This window comes from Macrobrachium nipponense, chromosome 3 (assembly GCF_015104395.2).
Source record: "Macrobrachium nipponense isolate FS-2020 chromosome 3, ASM1510439v2, whole genome shotgun sequence".
Classification (NCBI taxonomy): domain Eukaryota; kingdom Metazoa; phylum Arthropoda; class Malacostraca; order Decapoda; family Palaemonidae; genus Macrobrachium; species Macrobrachium nipponense.
In genome coordinates, this window is record NC_087202.1 from 103,041,317 (window position 1) to 103,054,442 (window position 13,126).

Consider the following 13,126-nt stretch of genomic DNA (forward strand, 5'->3'; position numbering starts at 1 on the left):
AGAGAGAGAGAGAGAGAGAGAGAGAGAGAGAATTAAACTCGGTGGAAGCTAACTGGACTTAATGAAAATGAAGACCTTCGATGCAAATCTTCATAAGAATTTAGGGAGACGGGAAACCAGTCATTCATAAGTGCAGGCAATCTTACTGGCCAAATTATTTGAAAAAGGTTTACCTTAGACGGTGAGTGTTAAAAAACATATGTTGTATAGAAATATTTTCTCTTGTATAGATCATAGCTATATGGAATCGTTAAGGTAAGGTAATATATAATATATATATATATTATATATAATATATATATAGATAATATATTGATTATAATTTATATAATTATATGTATATATATCATTATAATTTATATATGATTATATAATATATTCTGAGTGTGTATATATTCTATATATATATATATATATCTTATAATTATATATAGATATATATTATATATGGAGTGGTAAATTAATATCTATATGTCATATTATCTTATATATCATATATATATCTAGTATATAATATATATATAAAATATTACTGGCCTTAACATGATCAATATAGCTATGACTCTATCAAAGAGAAATATTTCTATACAACATATGTTTTTTAACGCTCACTTCTAAGATAAACCTTTCTCAAATAATCTGGCCAGTAAGATTGCCTGCACTTATGAATGACTGGTTTCCCGTCTCCCTAAATTCATATGAAGATTTGCATCGAAGGTCCTCATTTTCATTAAGCCCAGGTTTTTTAACTTCCACTGAGTTTAATTCTCTCTCTCTCTCTCTCTCTCTCTCACTCTCTCTCTTCTTCTCTCTCTCTCTCTCTCTCTCTCTCACTCTCTCTCTCTCTCAGCATTTAAACCCCAATGTCATCTTGATCATTGTTTCCCTTCCCTGTCAATCTATCTCTTTAGTTTGTAATAGCAATAACAGACCCAACTAATCCTGAAACTATGGTGATGTACTGATACGACTCCTCTTCTTAAAATTAATATGTGCTTTGAGATAAAAATGCTAAAAAGTAAGGGGATTTTATTCATATCTTAACTATTTTCTATAGATAAAGAAAAAGTCATAACAAACAAGTGCTACTGAAAAAATCACTCCCTTTACTATGTTTCTAGGCCAGTAAATATTTATCTCCCGACACATGCCTAGTATGGAAGTTTCTGAAAATCATAAATAATCACATTAATCTTTAGCTCATTCTCTGTTGAGAGATTCATCAACTGCAAAATTTTACTCATATGGGATCGATTTGTTTGAGAAAATAATGTAGATGATAAGGTGGTTGTTGGGGGAAGAGCAGTATGGGTTTAGACAAGTGGATCAGTTGATAGTTAGGAAACAGTTCTGAGTAGAGGTTTGAAAGTAGAGGGATAAATCATTGTGTTGCATGCATATGAACCCTGTGAAAACTTATTACAGAATCGACGAGGGTTGAAGTGAGAGCGTACTGAGGATGTGTGGTGGATGTGGGAAATTCCCCATTAAATATGCGTCGTGTCCCTTCCTTTTCTCTTTATCTCCTCATTCATTCATTCATTTTTGTCGGCAGTCACGAACCGAAGGTGGTCAGTTTTACTGAATTAATAGAGGTGAGCCATTACCACTGGCGTTTTTAATTAAAATTCTTGTGGTGCTGTTGACTTCCTGCTTGCAATCCGTGTTAGAGAAATATTATATAAGTACGGGGTCAAACGACTTTGGCAGGCCCAGAATGCTAATTAACCCACCCTCACCATTCTCTACCTGCTTCGTCTTCCAGAGAGGCACAAAACAGCGACTTTAACACCTTCAATAAACCCTTATGATGATGTGATGGACTTCTTAGACTGAGTCCATGCTGTTCTAGGTGTCCTTTACTGAACAGTCATCAACCATCACCTTCAAGGAGTTGATATAAATAATACTGAAAAGTGTTTAATTTTTATTTTGCCTTTGCAGTTAAATTCATTACTCCAAATCATCGTTACTTACGAGTTTTGTTTTGTTTTCCGTGCTGAAGGTGATCTCCCATATTGTGGAACTGGCTAGCCAAGTAGGAACTGTCATTACAAGGAGTGAAATTCAATTCAGGAGACCTCAGGCAATGTCGAACCCGGCAAGTGCCCAATGTCTTCGGTGGCCCCATATCATTTTGTTGTTGTTTCTCAGGATATGGTCCATGCTTGTTGAAGCAGCTCTACTTTATGAAGGTGAAGTGTGGCTGATGAATGTATGAATAATAAACTTGGATTCTGCTGCTGTGATTTTTCACATTTTAGGTAGAATAAGAAACACTGAAAGGTTGATAAAAATGGGAAGCTGAGAAGGATGAATCAAGGTGTTCTGAGCTGGTTTGGTTATGTTTGGAGGCTGATATATTGTTGGTAACACTGGTTACAGTGAAATTGAGGTAAGCATAAAAATAGTTGTTATAGCCTAATTTTGGGGTGCTGATTTCAGATGCGAAACCAGTTTTCACTCATCACCTCTAGTATTTGAGATATACATGTATACATGTACATAAATGTGTACATGCATTCATGGCTACCAGATGTGTCCTATATAGGACATTGTGTGCTTTTTTTATTAGAAATTTTAGGAATTGTGGCATTTTTAGAAAATTTTACATGCTCTATTTTTACTAAAAGCATCTGGCAACCCTGACATGCAATGCGGCTGGGTACACCAGTAGCCTACTGGCGGTGAGACCGGACAGATAGTGCTGCTCGACATTTTATATGTTGGATACATGTTTATATTATGATTTTGCGACAATATACATAACCACATATATGATGAATGCTTTCTTTGTCTCTGGGACAATCGGGCTGTATCCAAGCACTACAAGCAGAAGAGGTGGGGGTCTAGAAGCACTTTCGTGCCTGATGAACACTGTGTCAAAGAAAATCCTTTGGTGGACATGACCAAGGTGCTTTTTCCTCCTCTTTATGTCAAGCTTGGTTTAATGAAGAATTTCGTGAAGGCCATGGATTAAAATAGCGCTGTCTTCCAACACTTACCTTAAAGGAACTGAGAGCATGAGAAGTATTTAAGTCAGTCTTGCTAACACACGGGTACCAGATTACCAAGAGTGTATCAAGAAGTTGTTACAGTCTTACGAGGATATGGAACGCCGAATGTACTCAGAATTCATTTTCTCCACTCCCACCTCAACTTTTTCACTCCGAACCTCGGGGCAGTGAGTGATGAGCATGGAGAAAGGTTCCACCAAGATATTACTGAGATGGAGAGCAACTACCAAGGCAAGTGGAAACCCAGCATGATGGGGGACTTCTGCTGGATGCTCTCGCGTGACAACCTGGAGGCAAAGTACACAAGATCATCAAAAAAACTCGCATAACTGTCTGCTATACTATGATTTGTGTGTATTGTATTATCCAAATAAATTTAGTTCCATCAATGTTCTGTATCTATTTTGTTTTTTTCTGTAATATGCCTTTGTAACAGATGTAATAAGCACATTATATTTTGAATTTATGTGCGGTATAATTAAAAGGAGATATGTGAAAGCAAAAAAAAAAAAAACTAAAGGCGATAGAGCAAAGCTGTTCAGAAATGTTAATTCACCACATCAAAATTAGTAATTAAAACAAAAACCTATTCACATCCTTGTCTCAGAGCAAAAAAAAATATATTTTGAATTTATATGCAGTATAATTAAAAGGTAATATGTGAAAGCAAAAAAAAAAAACTATTCACATCCTTACCTCGAACCCCCCAAAAAATTTTGTAAACCAGTGTAAAGTACGTATACTATTCAAATATTTTGGTATGAAGGACGAGATGGAATCGTATAGAGCGCTGACTAATAGGCCTGCAGTATATCATGAATCGGAATGATTGTCCTTTTATGCCTTTAAAATGTGAAATTGCCCGCAAGGTGGACGGAGAATGTCGTAGGAGGAGACTGCACTGCGTTAGTTTCCCGCCATCCCCCACTACATTTTCCGTCCACCTTGCGGGCAATTTCACACTTCAAAGTGAGTGCTCATGAAATGGCTGATGTAATGGAAGTTTTCTACACAGATGTTTCGCCCTTGATTCAACAGTTAAAAATTGAGGAAGTCTGTGACTGTAGGCGATGGTATTATTGGTAAATGCATGATATGCTAAAGGACTAGTGAAATGATCGCTGTTGCAAGTTTATTATAGTGACTGTGACCCTCCATGTGTTTTTTTTTTTTTTTTTTTTTTTTTTTTTTTTTTTTTTTTTTTTTGCTACACAGGGTTCATCCTTTATTCCATTTTTTCTATACTTATTCCGTTATTTATTCTCATCGTTCACATGTTTATTATGGTATTTTAACAAATGCGGCCAATAGTGAAAAATACGTCGAATCTGATGTGAAATTTTTGTTAAAAAAATGAGCTGGACGAATGCATGAGACTTGTTTTCACCATTCAGCAACGACTGTCAGCCCTCATTCATCTGATGCTAACCTTTCAAGGAGAGAGAAAGAGAGAGAGAGACCTTGGATTTAGGTAAAGGCAAATCATTACCGCATTATCGATCGAAGTCTCTTCCACAAAGGTTACGACGAGGGACCGGCTCCAAGGCCGAAGTTTGCTCTCATCGATCGAGCAGATATCCTCTTTGAGAACTCTATGCAGCAGACTTCCTTTCAAGCAGCCTCCTATGGAGGGCTTCTTTCAGCTCTTTCTGCAGAGGTCGGCACTTTGACGCTTATTCGCAACAGAGATGACGAACAGTTGCCAACTTATATTACTACGATTTTGTTATACTGAAGGGTGAGCACCTGCATATTGGGCTTATCTGTTAAATGTTATGTCATCTGGGCAGTGACTGTTATGGAAAATTTCAATTATATGAATTAAATATGAAGGGCTAGGTATGATAGCATGAAACTAAATGATACAAGAAAAACATTATGATGAAAAAATACTATAGATAAAATCCTCATTACATCTCAAAGTGAGTAGTTGCCTATGGACACTTGTTAATCAGTACTTGTAATGTATATGACAGATGGCTATAGAATTGCTTAAAATAAAAAGTAAGATATCATGATATTGCTAAACCGCTGTTATCTCTCAGAGTGTAGGGGAAATAAATAAGATACTGCGGTGTTGCCCAAAAGGCTTAGTACCTACCCTTACCAACGACCCCAGAACGAGTCCTGTTTATGCAAAGCATCCCAAAAGGCATAATTTCTCTAGATCTGTAAAAGTAGCGATAGCACTGCCACAGACTTTCCAAAATCAGTCATGTTCACGAAATAGGGTTTTTAACATAGCTGATAGTGAAGTTCTTGGAAGCTACGAAACTATCACATTTCTGCCTTAAGAACATTAGGTGATGAAGCAACTAGGATCGTCTTGTTTTCAGAATTGATGAGCTTCCAGCTCTGGTGTTAATTAATCTCCTGACAGAATTAAAAACGCTTTGGTATTGCAATGAAGATAACGTTCGTTGACACCGTAGGGTGGTAGTGCCGTCAGTGCACCTCACGTGGTGCGCTATAAGCATTACTCATGGGTCTTTCAGCGTCCCCTCTGCCCCCAGCTGCAACCTCTTTCATTCCTTTTGCTATACCTCCGTCAATATTCTCTTTTTCATCTGACTTTCCACCCTAACAGTTCTTTATTAGTGCAACTACGAAATTTCCTCCTGTTACGCCTGTCAGACCTTCTTACTGCCAATTTCCCTTTCAGCGCTGAATGACCTCTTACGTCCCAGCGCTTGGCCTTTGACCCAAATTCTAAATTATCTAATATTGTATAATGTGGTTCGTTTGCTGTAAAACATTTATCGTGCGATCTCGGGAAAATAAACTATATATGATGCTTTGTCCCGATAGCCAGTATATTTTACGAGGTCTAAGTATTCTTTAGACGTTGAACTAAACCATTTCCTGGATTTAATCTGATGCAGCCACTTGACGGAAATACCCAGAACAGCCTTGGTCACCGGCATGCCGTTCCTATACTTTTTTTCCTTCTTTCGGGCTTTTGAAGGGTTTTCCTACTAGCGGACGTGAATACAATGATTAATGGAATAGCGAGTAACATTTATTTAATCTAGCTCCTTCACATCTTTTTGTTCCTTAATTATATATATATATATATATATATATATATATATATATATATATATAGATATATATATATATATATACACACACACATATATTAACGTCTGACAGGGGGATGACAAGCTGCCATGCAGGTGTGTTTGTGTGTGTGTGTGTGTGTGTGTCATTAAAATCATATTCACAAGGGAAAAGGGGCTTGACTCAAAATACAATCTCTCACGGTGATCCAAATGATCAAAACAAGACAATGTCGCGGCTACTGGATTTGACATTTCTCGCTCTCGTATCTTTTTATTGTAAAATATTCCTTCAGCTCTCCAACTTGTTAAGAAAAATAAAAATAAAAGAGGGTCCAAAATGGACGCTGGTAGATATATATATATATATATATATATATATATATATATATATATATATATATATATATATATATATATAATCTTATAATGTAAGTTTGGAATGCAATTATAATTGTGGTAATATGATTAATTCACATCAGAACTTGTGTATCATGGTATGAAATGTTTGTTTCTGTGTTCAGATTTCCCAAATTTAAAGATAACATGCCTTAAGTGATCCATTTTTCATTTTGAAGTATGTAAGACACACAGAGAGTGAAAGCTCATAAGCCTTTTAAGAGAGTCGTATTCCCACTTTGAGAATGTTCTTAGCTAGGTGATTTCTCTATCGGCACAAACAAGCGTAAGACCCCCAAGCCGCAATGTTATCCAACCCCTTGAAAATAGATGAGCCAAGCATTTTTCTTTATCGATGTAAACACATCGCGGTCGGGCCTGTGAAAGAACAAGGGAGCCTTATTCATAGCCATTCCTATAGAGATGACGTAATATGTTTTGGTCTTGATCTAGATACTAATCGCCATACGCTTATGGGGTGAGGAGAACATTCATTCATTCGCTTTGAGACAGAGCGGTGTGCGTTATAGTCTCTCTCTCTCTCTCTCTCTCTTAAAATCTCTCTCTCTCTCTCTCTCGCTCGCTCGTGAGGCTGTTTCAGTAACTTAACGTAACGAGCTGGTCACTCATTTTATTTTTATATAATTCTTAGTAATATATGTGTTGTTTGTGGGATCTGAACATAGTATTGCATTTATTGGTTTTTGTGAAGGCGCCACGAAAATAGTGAAAAAGTGTAAAATTGTAACAGGCCTTTTGATTGACGCTGCAGCTGTGTATAAGGTATTTTTACAAATGTTGTGAAGTGCACTTCAACGTTTTATTATTTCTAAACATTTATCTTTTGCTTTGTTCTTTTCACATTTTTTATATGCTTAATGTTTGTACTGTCAATGCTTCAATTGTTTTCATATTATGCATTATGTTTTTCTGCATTGTCTTTATTTTTGTTTAATTAGTTTAATTAATATTCTGTTGTGTACATTTTGAATCTTACACTTGTGAATTAACTTGCATTTAATTAAATTTAATTTCAAATTTAATTATTGCTTTATGATTTAATTTAATTAATTTTCTTGATAAACTTTGGTTTAATTTTGCTTAATAATTAATTCAAGAATTAATTAAACATTTGTTTTCAAGTAATAACAATTTCCCTGAGATTGTGAATTTCACTTATAAATTTTGAATTTAGAAATAAATTTTTGTATTTAAAATTTATTTGAGTATTTTACTCCAACCCCAGTATATATTAAGCTATATTTTATTTTGTTTAGGTAGAAATATAGAGTGATAATTGTGACGTTTCCCACAAATAAAACAGAATCAGGGAAATACTTAAATTTGAATTTGCACGAGTGATGCCCTTTAATTAAGATTACCTCACACATATTTTAATGAACTTAGACTGATTGTTTTCTTGACTGTTCAATTAGAAAAAAGGGATCACTCTTACCTTTAGAGTATTCAGTCGTTTAGTATTTGTGATGAAGGGTCAGGTGTCTGTCTGTAGTGAGGTAAGTAACAACCAGGTACTTGAATGAACTGTGCCCTAAGTACAAAGGGTGTCCCAGACCCAGGAATAAAAGAGTCTCTTGTATTAGCAGGTACAAATGGTAAGTGTAGTAACCAGATACTTGGCAATTTGGGTTAACAAATATTAATGGTGTCCAGACACAGATCTTTGACTATTTCATGCACCAAGTCATTAATGGTATCCAGACCCAGATACTCTTGCCCACTTCCCCCCAAGTATTAATGGTATCCAGACCCAGATACTCTTACGCCACTTCGTCACAAGTATTGATGGTGCCCAGACCCGGGATATTTGGCACTTTATGTACCAAGTATCAATGATCCCCAGAAACCAGGGAGGAAAACAAATCACATTATCACTCTAGCTTATACTGGTGGTGTTAGGAATATATTTTGTTAGAAGAGTGACCATATATTTGTTTTTGCATTTTATTGTAAGAATTGTATTTGAGAAAAATGGCTCCATTCGATACTCAGGAATTTTAGCAGCCCCTTCCATCCAAGTGTTGTCTGAAAACTACTCTGACTAAGGCACAGTGGATGCTCTAGCAGTAGCATGTGGTGGTCATGTGTTGAGTAGCATGATAAAAGCAAAAATCAAATGCATTGCCATGCAAGCATTGATAGACTCTGGTAGAATAACTGATGATGATGAGTTAGAATTGGCTCAAGAGTTGTTGAATGTAGCACAAGCTGATCTTATAAATAAGCAAGTAGAAAAGAAAGAGAAAAGTGATGCAGAATTGGAACTCAGACGCATAGAAGCAGAAGAAAGTTTGATTAAGCTGAAAATGCAGGCTGAAAGAGAGAGAATAGACAGGGAAAAACAAGAAAGAAGAGAAAGGGAAGAAGAAAAAGCTGCAGAAGATGAAAGACAAAGGAGAAAAGAGGAAAAAGAAATTGCAAGACATGAAAGGGAGATGGAATTGATAAGAGCTAGATCCACATTACCTGTAACACCGTCTAACCCTAACCATGGTAAATCAAGACCCTGCATTTGATGTAGTAAGAGTGCAGAAGTTAATCCCTAAGTTTACTGAAGAGGCTCCAGATGAGTTCTTTGATCACTTTGAGAAAGTGGCTTCAGGTATGGGATGGCCAGAAGATAAATGGTCAGTTTTGCTACAAAGTGTCTTGATTGGTAAAGGGAGAAGTGCCTATCTAGCCTTAACAGCTGATCAGTGTAAAGACTAAAAGGTGCTCAAATATAATGTGCTACAGTATACCAGTTGACCCCAGAGTACTACAATGAAAGATTCAGAAACTTAAGAAAGGATGAAAAAGTAACTTTCTTGGATTATGCTTATAGTGAGAAGGTGTTTTAAAAGATGGTTGGAGGCAGCTAAAGTTACAACTTTTGAAGAGTTAGAAGAGTTAGTTGTTTTAGAGCAATATTTTAAAGGTATTCCTGAGCATATAAGAGCCTATTTGAGAGAGAGAGAGGTTAAAAAACTTGACAAAGCTGCTACACTGAGTGAAGACTACAATATAATTAGTAGCAGGCGTAATTATAATGTCAAGTACCAGAACCAACCACGCCCAGGTTTTAAGTCTCATCCAGGTTTCAGGAGCAATTTTATAAATGGGAAACCTGCAACTAATAAATCTTCTCAGCAAACTAATGTGAAATCCTCATCTAATTTTGCAAGACAGTTGCAAAAACCTAATGTTGTCTGCTTCAAGTGTGGAAGAGCAGGACACTTCAGTCAGGAGTGTTATTGGAATTATCAGCAGTCCAAGCCTGTTGGTCAAATAGTAAGAGGTGACCATGTCAAACAGCTGTTAGAACAATGTGGGGAGGAATCCGACTATAGGGAAGACTGAAACTAAACAAGCTGAGTGTTTTTAGCAACCAGTGGAAATGTAACTTCAAGCAGTGAGTGGCTGAGCAGTTTGGAGGCTTTTAAGCAATATATCTATGAGGGTACACTGGCAAACTCAGGAAGAGAGTGTGCAGGTACCAGTCAAGATTTTACGTGATACAGGGAGCAACCATAGTGTGGTGTTACGTGGTGCTCACCCAATGTTGGAGAAGAATCTCACTGGAGATTCAGTTATTTTGAAGGGTATAGGAGGAGAGGAAGTAACTCCTATATGCCGCTTTACACCTGTCCTGTGAATTGGTGACAGGGAGTGTTGATTTTGCTGTAAAGGACTCACTGGCTGTGGAAGGTGTACATGTTCTGTTGGGAAATGAAGTTGGTGGTGTTCCATTTGTTCCTTGTCCGGTAGTGACAGACAAACCATTGAGGATTAGTCCTACGGTAGAGTTAGAGAAGAATAACCCCCACCTGTTCCCTAGTTGTGTAACTACCAGAAGTATGAGGAGAATTACGACTGTTGGTGAAGAAACTGAGGATTTGCACGCCCAAGATGAATCAAATGAAGGATCTTTGAACTTAGAACAATTGTTTCCAGGGGAGTGATGCCTCCCCGTGGAGCTGACTGAGAAGAGATTTCCCAAGAAAATGAAGAATCTGTTGTTCCTGAAAAGACTCCGAGTAGTCAAGGTGTTCCTGAAGATAGTAGTGAAACTACAGTAGCTGAGGTAGCAGATGTTGATAGTTCAACCATTGAAGTTGGACAGGTAACAAGAGAGAAGCTAATGGACTTGCAGAAGAGGGATGCATCGTTAGCTGATTTGTTCTTCAGAGTTGTTGATCAGGAAGAGATGCAACAAACTCCTACGTGTTATTATCTGAAGGAAGGTTTGCTGATGAGGAAGTATAGACCTTCAGATATACCCGGAAATGCTGAATGGGGCGAATATCACCAGATTTTGATTCCATGGCCATTGAGAAAGCAAGTGGTAGCAGTGGCTCATGAATCTGGACATATGGGAGTCAGGAAGACTATGGAGAAGATCATGAGATATTTTTTCTGGCCTGGACTTCATAAAGATGTTAGCAGGTTCTGTCGAGAGTGTCATACCTGCCAGATAGCTGGAAAACCTAATGAAACCATTCAGAAAGCCCCCCTACAACCTATAGAAGTTAGAGGAGAACCCTTTAACAAGGTGATTATAGATATGGTTGGACCGCTTCCGAAGACGAAGAGAGGAAATGAATATCTGTTGACATTAATGTGTCCTGTTCAAGATATCCTGAAGCGATCCCTGGTTAGAAACATATCTGCCAAAGATAGTTTGCTGAGAAACTATTGGAGTTTTTCTCAAGTTTTGGTATACCAGAAATTCTACAAAGTGATAGAGGAATGAACTTTACTTCCAAGTTATTCCAGGATGTGATGAACTTATTAGGGGTGAAACAACAGTTATCAAACCGCTTATCATCCAGAAACTCAAGCTGCCTTGGAAGGTTCCACCGACATTGAAAAGTATGCTGACAAAGTATTGTTCTGAGTCAGGAAGAGAATGGGATGTTGGTTTACCCTTAATGTTATTTGAAGTTAGGAATGATTACCAAGAAAGCATGGGATGTTCACCCAATGAGATGATTTTTGGAAGAGAAGTGAGAGGAACTTTGAAGATTCTTGCAGAAAATTGGGTAGAAAATAAAGAGGAAATCCAAAGAGAGTATGTGAAGAACTTAAGGAAAAGGTTGGAAGAGATTAGAAAATTCTCTTTAGAAAATCTGAAAATGAGTCAAGAAAAAATGAAAAGGAACTATGACAGAAAGACTAAGCTAAGAAGTTTTAGTGTTGGTCAACAAGTGTTAGTGTTTCTGCCAGTCAAGAGATTTCCCTTTACAAATAAATTTCAAGGTCCCTACAGGATAATTGAGAAGTTAAGTGATAGAACTTATGTGATTGAAAACTCCAGAAAGAAGAAAACGACAGAGGAAGATACATGTGAACCTTTTGAAACCTTACTTCTCAGAAACTAGAACTGAAACTGTGTCAATAATACAGACAACTTCATCTACAGAAGACGATGGGACGGCTATGAATTGGGAGCTGAAAGCAAGATAAATAGTTTCTTCAATTTTGGAAAATTTGGAGGATAAACTGAAACATCTTAATGTTGAACATGGTGAGGAATTGAGTGAAGTGATTAGAAGCTTCACAGAGATTTTTGCAGATGTACCCAGACGTACTAATCTGACCAAACATGAAATCAAGATCAAGAGGATGGAAAAATCGTTCAAACAAAGAGTGTATCGCTTATCACCTTATCATCGAGATGTTCTGAAGAAAGAAGTACAGTATTTGCTGAAATATGGATTAGCAGAACCCAGTTCAAGTCACTTCAGTTCTCCAGTGTGTTAGTGAAGAAACCTGATGGCTCCTTTAGGATGTGCACTGATTATAGGAAACTGAATTCCATTAGTATGGCTGACAATTATCCCTTACCTCTTATAGATCAGTTACTTGATAATATTGGGCAAGCCAAGTTTGTTTCCAAGATAGACTATTGAGGGGATATTATCAGATACCCGTAGATGAAAATGCGAAGTTGCTGTCAGCTTTTATTACTCCTTTTGGATTGTATCAGTATACTGTAATTGCCATTTGGTCTGATGAATGCACCAGCCACATTTCAAAAGAGTGATGGATCAACTGCTAGGATCTATAGAAGGAGTAGGTGTATACCTTGATGACATAGTCATCTCCCTTCTACAACGTGGGAAGAACATCTGCAGATCTTGAAGAAAGTTTTCAAGAAACTACAAGAGGCAGGACTAACAGTCAACCTAGAGAAGAGTGAGTTTGGGAGGGCGACTTTTCAGTACCTTGGGTTTGAAGTTGGAAAAGGCCTTCTCGCTCCGGTGAATGCTAATGTGGAAGGTATCTGTAAGGCTACCCCCTCTACTACTAGGAGCAACTACAAAGATTTTTGGGCATGGCTGGATTCTATCGTCGTTTCTGTCCAAATTTCTCAGCCGTAGTAGCTCCCTTGACAGACTTAACTAGTCCCAAAGCTAAATTTGTTTGGACTCCAGAATGTCAAGAATCCTTTGAGAAGGTAAAAGCCATTTTAACTTCAAGACCAGTGCTTCAAGCTCCAGACTTTAATAAGAAATTTGTGATACAAGTTGATGCCTCATGATTGTGGCTGGAACTTGGAGCGGTTCGGTTCTACTTCAAGAAGATGAAAATAACCTCTACACCCTGTGTGTTTCCTGTCTTCGAAACTGAAAAGGCATCAGAAAAAAC